The sequence below is a fragment of the Humulus lupulus genome, chromosome 2 (genome assembly GCF_963169125.1).
Source record: "Humulus lupulus chromosome 2, drHumLupu1.1, whole genome shotgun sequence".
Taxonomy (NCBI): domain Eukaryota; kingdom Viridiplantae; phylum Streptophyta; class Magnoliopsida; order Rosales; family Cannabaceae; genus Humulus; species Humulus lupulus.
In genome coordinates, this window is record NC_084794.1 from 28034644 (window position 1) to 28041317 (window position 6674).

At 23.2% G+C, this 6674-nt stretch overlaps 1 non-coding gene across 1 annotated transcript; it reads right to left on the minus strand.

The window, feature by feature from the left end:
• Positions 1 to 2475: 2475 nt before the first annotated feature.
• Positions 2476 to 2549, minus strand: TRNAN-GUU (transfer RNA asparagine (anticodon GUU)). The gene has a single exon. It is a non-coding gene; the product is annotated as a tRNA-Asn (tRNA).
• Positions 2550 to 6674: the final 4125 nt, after the last annotated feature.

Genomic DNA, 6674 nt, shown 5'->3' on the forward strand with positions numbered 1-6674 from the left:
GAAAGAAGAAACCCTCACAGACAACAAATCTAAAATTAAAAAAATATTATTGGCATTAATTTTGAATATTATTGGCATTTATTGAATATTTTTTGTAAATCACCATTAAACAAAAATTTAACCATAAAATTTATGTGTATACGAATAAATATAATATAATCATCGAGTATTAATGTATATAAGATAAATTATGTTCAAAAGACAATTTAATGGAGATATTGCATTTTCTTTATTGGTAGAAAATGGCATTTTGTATAAAAAGTTGTATTTACTATTTATTGAAATTTATTATCTAGCAATAAAAGTGAATTATTATGCTTATTAGATTGTAATTAAAAAGTCTATTTTTTTTTCTATCCATAATGATAATAAAACTATGTACAATATTAATGATTTCCATTATATAATTCACATATCACAATAGAACATACGTTTGTGAAATATCTCTTCTATATAAAAATTGTGTAGATAACAGAAATTTTTTATTTTAACGGTTTTTATTTTTTTTCGTTAACTTTAACGGAATATTCTTACATTTAACACAATATTCTTATATTTAACGGTAGATTGTAAACATGACTGAAACTTAGATAAAATTAATTAAATAAATAATTAAACAAATTAAAATAAGATATTTTTGAAATATTTTACAATGATAATTATTTAAAAATAATAAAAGCATACGTTTTATAACTTAAATAAAATTTAATTAAACTTAAACTTCACGTATTAGAATAATATCATATTAAACATAAAATATAATATAATATACTATCAACTAACGACAAACTTAAATTTAAAATCTACGTTTAATATTAATATTATCTTAAACATATAATATATAATCTCTTGTTGTCACTACCAAATTAAAAAACTAGAACAAACGTAAACTTAAACAAAAATCAATTAATTAACATATGATATTTTAAGATATTTTATGATAATTTAAATAATTATCATTTTTTTATCTTATGAATTTGTGTGATAGTTTGTTTTTTTATCAAGTGATTGAAGCTATTTTTCTTCATCAAATTCACCGAAGGACATTAAAATTATAGACAATATTGTTTACAATTTTAAAACTAAGCAAACGTGCATTGCACGTTGCTTCTACCTAGTATATATAAAAAGTGTGTAGATAACGAAAATTCTTGGTTTTAGCAGTTTTTTATTTTTTTCCGTTAACTTTAACATAATATTCTTATATTTAACGGTAGATTGTAAATATGACTTAAACTTAAATAAAATTAAATAAATAAATAATTAAACAAATTAAAATAAGATATTTTTGAGATATTTTACAATGATAATTATTTAAAAATAATAAAACCATATATTTAATAACTTAAATAAAATTTAATTAAACTTAAACTTAATATTATATTAAACATATAATATATAATCTTTTGTTGTCACTGTCAAATTAAAAAATTAGAATAAACATAAACTTAAAAAAAAAATTAATTAATTAAAATAGAATATTTTTAAGATATTTTAAATAATTAAAGCATATTTATTTAAAAATAATAAAGACATACATATCATTTTTTTATCTTATAAATTTGTGTGATAATTTTTTTTTTATCAAGTGATTGAATATATTTTTCTTCATCAAATTTACCAATAGACATTATGAGATACATTAAAAACTAAAAATAGTTGATACATGCATACTACAACTAAAAATAGTTGATACAAAGCTGTACAGAGACAGAGAACCTATCCATAGTATCATTTAGGATAATTTTATATTTATGGGAAAAATAGTTGATATTTGATTGAGATGAAATTCTTGGTTTTAGCAGTTTTTTATTTTTTTCCGTTAACTTTAACATAATATTCTTATATTTAACGGTAGATTGTAAATATGACTTAAACTTAAATAAAATTAAATAAATAAATAATTAAACAAATTAAAATAAGATATTTTTGAGATATTTTACAATGATAATTATTTAAAAATAATAAAACCATATATTTAATAACTTAAATAAAATTTAATTAAACTTAAACTTAATATTATATTAAACATATAATATATAATCTTTTGTTGTCACTGTCAAATTAAAAAATTAGAATAAACATAAACTTAAAAAAAAAATTAATTAATTAAAATAGAATATTTTTAAGATATTTTAAATAATTAAAGCATATTTATTTAAAAATAATAAAGACATACATATCATTTTTTTATCTTATAAATTTGTGTGATAATTTTTTTTTTATCAAGTGATTGAATATATTTTTCTTCATCAAATTTACCAATAGACATTATGAGATACATTAAAAACTAAAAATAGTTGATACATGCATACTACAACTAAAAATAGTTGATACAAAGCTGTACAGAGACAGAGAACCTATCCATAGTATCATTTAGGATAATTTTATATTTATGGGAAAAATAGTTGATATTTGATTGAGATGAAATTCTCAAAATTGGAATAAATTATTATAAAAAGGTTGGATGCAAAACGCTAGAAGGAGGGTTCGAACCTCCGACCTTATGGTTAACAGCCATACGCTCTAACCAGCTGAGCTATTCCAGCTTTGTTTATGCATTCTACTTGTATTTAATTTATCATATGCATATTCATTGATATCTACAATAGTGAGATATAAATTAACCACAATTGTTTTTTTGGAAATAATAACCCTTGTTGCTGTAAATATTTGACATTAAAAATGCATATTTTTTCATAATAAATACATTTGTTTTCTGCTTTGTAAGAAAGGCCTCAAGGATGTAAAATCATTTATTGACATATTTGATAAAATTGACAAAATTAATTATGAATGTATTTTCGAAATATATTGTCTGGTATTTTCGAAATGATTTGGTTCTTGTTTTACTATAAAATATTTTCTAATCAGATTATTCTATATATGTTAATAAAATAAATATATAATTTCCTATAAAAGAATATATTTTCTTGACTTTTGTATATATAAAATTATTGGTATTTATTTTAATTTTTTGATCTAATTTGTTGTCTAGAAATCGTGTACTGTCAAGGTTCAATGAATATGTTTAAACAGATTGCCAGTCTGTTTGAATAGATTTTGACTTTCCTTTTTGGGAAGATTTTCCATTTATTGGCTGATTAGTTTCTGATTTGTTTTCCACGACCTAAAGGGATTCTAAAGGGTATATAGACATCCTTAGGTCGTTGGTTTTTTGGTATCTCTCTTGGTATATTATTTTCCAAATATTTTTCAAGTTTTAGAGAGAGTTTTTTATTGTGTGAAGAACTTGAGTCCAACAAGTTTTTAGTGGTTTGTTACAGTGTACTTCTGTATTGTTTTCTTTGTGATAATTATGCAGGTTGAACACACTTGGACATCGTTCATCAAGCTTCAGGAGAAGTCTTGCTCGTGAGTCACTTTTCGTGAGGAAGAATGCAAGTGTTATGATTTGAAGGGAGTTCAAGATCTTAGCACTTAGAAATTTGATTAGGAGCTTAGATTATAACAGTTGCGACAAATTCAAGAGGGAGTCTTTATTTGTATAAGTCAATTTGGTTTTGTAATTGTTTAAATATTATTCTAATAAATTTCATTATTTGGGTGTGGCCCTGTGGACTAGTAGCAATCTGCAAAGATTACTGATGCCACGTATAATTTCGTGCGTTCTTTACTTTATGTACGTTTTTATCTTCTGTTAATAAACTGTTTAAACATATCTGGTTTATGTTCAAACAGTTTCTGTGTCCGTTTAAACATTTCTGTAACTGTATAACAATTAATTATTTAATTTGAATAATTAAGTTGGTAATCATAAAAACAAAATTTCAGATGAATTAATTTCATGAGAGTTAATAATAACAATGACAATAAAAAAATCTCAGCTGTTGAAAATAGTTTTACAGATTCAAAAAGAGAGAGAAAGAGATTTTTACATATTGCAATATTTTTACCATTTTCACTTGACAAAGAACATATTTTATTTATAAAAAAAATAAATACAAGAACTTTTTTCTATAGCAAAAATAAATATCCACTACAAATAAAGTGTTTTAGATACTAAAATATACTGGCAGCAAATTATGTCTTTTTGATAGCTAATGCTATTTTTGCTACCAAAATTTGTTGGTATCTGGTTTGTTGCTAAAACTTCGTCGCTAAAGATTTCTTGCTACCAAAATATTTGGTAGCTAATTATTTTTATTTGCTATTAATTTTTTAGTAGCAAAAAATATTAAATATAATAGCTAAAACAGTACTTTATGGGACTACTAGAGTTTTTTTTCCTACTATAATTTGGTAGCTAATTGCATTTAAATTGGTAGCAAAAGAATTTATGCCGTTTAAATTAATTTTATTTTCAATCTAGCAAAATTATTTTACTACCACAATTTAGTAGCATACAATCACAAAATTAGTAGCAAATTAATTGTTTTATACTTAAAAATTCGATACTTTTGCTACTAAAATTTGGTAGCAAAATTAATAATAAATTAAATAATTTTTTTTAAATATATATTTTTATTTCATATTTTATTAGTTTTTAATTTAATTATTTTATCAATTCTATTTTTTATTATAATATTTACATAAAACAATTAAGAAAATATCAAAATTAAATTTTATAAAATAGATAAACCAAATATAAAATAAATAGAATATTTAGTACAAAATATAAAAACTAACCACATACATAAATCTACACATTACATCAAAAATTGTACTCTTAGTTTATAGTTACATATATAAAGAAGTTGGCAGCAATATCTGAACGCGTACATTTCATGCTCCTTCTTAAAGGCTCAATTCATTTCATTGTTGTTTTTAATTCCAAGAATAATCATTCCTGAAAATACCTGACAAGCATTCAAAATTCTAAAAAAATTCAATAACTATAGCAGGAAAATAAAAGTCCGCTGAGAAATGCAAAGAATTGCAACATGCAGTTGATATATAACATAAAGAAAAATAAAGGACAAATACTCAAGGCTTGGGGACACAAAATTTCATTATCTCACAATAAGCTACATGAACAAAGATAAATGACAATGTGAAGTCATTATTGTGCATACAATGTAGTTTTAACAACTCACATAAACAAAATTTGAGTAGAAGGTTAATCAGTTGTCAGTCATTTCAACTCAATCCAACAATACCAATATATTTAGAACACATCCACAACGAGCCAAGTAATATTAAATTTTCATAAATTCTTAACTAGTAGCCTACTGTTGCTATTAAAAATGAACATTAGAGATACGCAGTGGAAATTAGGTTTTTAAAAATTTATTAACACCAGCCAGGATCATACATATATATATATATATTAAATCACATACAAATAGATTAGAGATTACCTCTTGAAGCCTATCAAGTATCCCCTAATCTTTTTGTATAAATCAACGATATTCTAATTCAGATTCTGAAAGCTCACACCTTGATCTTGCAGACCAATCCTCAAAAACACAAGGACGTGTGTGGGCACGTAGCATTCAAAATGTTGATTTAGGACTCTCTAGATGTACTCAACACACGAGATCTAGAGAAGTTTGATTGAGAGAAGATGTATTGAATGGTTTTTCAGGTTTAGGAAAAACTATCGCTCTCTTTTCAGAGAGAGAGAGAGAGTCTGACAGTCTAAACTTTTTAATTGTTTAAAACAATTTATTCCTGAAAGTATCACTCTTTCTGTTTTATAAAGATAATTAACATAATTAATTAATATTTATTTTATTAAAATAAAACAGATTAGTTATAATCTTATTTAATTATTTATTTTATATCATATTTAAAAAGAATAATTAAATAAAAAATTATTTGAAATTCAAATCCCAAGGATAGGAAATATCCTGTGTGGCGCCACTCACTATGCAATACAGTGAGTGGCGTGAGCCACATTAGGGTTATCCCTAATTTTCTCATTTTTTTTATTTAATTAATATTTAAGACAATATATTTATCCCAAAATAAATATTAGTTAATTCAAAATTAACTTTATCTTAAATATTAGATTTAAATAAATAAATATCTTATTCTAAATAAGATAATTATTAATCTCTCTTTATATTAATCCAAACATGATTAATATTTATTTTAACCTATAGTTTTTCAAAATAAAAACTATATAGTTAAATAATTAATTAATCCATTGCCCATAATTATCACATAATTATTTCCTTACCCTGGAAAATTAATTCCTTTACAATTAAGTCATTCTTTCTACAAATATTTCTTTTGACATCATTACCCTTGACAGTGTAGGACAGAGGTGATTTGTGGACCTATAATACGAAGATCCAATAAACTAGATTATTAATTAAACTATTTAATATAATAATCTTATTTATTAATTCCATGATTACTCCATTATAAATATGGAATTTCACTCTAAGTATTTATAGAATTATATTTATAGAGTTTTTTCTTATAGTTCATTGATGTAATCAATAAATGTAGTTATGTCCCCCATTTTTTGGTTCGTTAATTAGAGGTGGTCAATATTATCGTTTTACCCTTCTAATTACCTCTTGATCCTTAAGTGCCATTAATTCACTAGTGAATAAATAATTTATAATCAAATTATAGATTTGAGTTCAATAACTATTCACTTTCAGAATTAACCCTTAAGGGAACCAATATTAGATATGTTATGAAAGTATGGATTCCATTATTGTAATTCATGTTCCCAGCCATTTATGACATTGAATCTA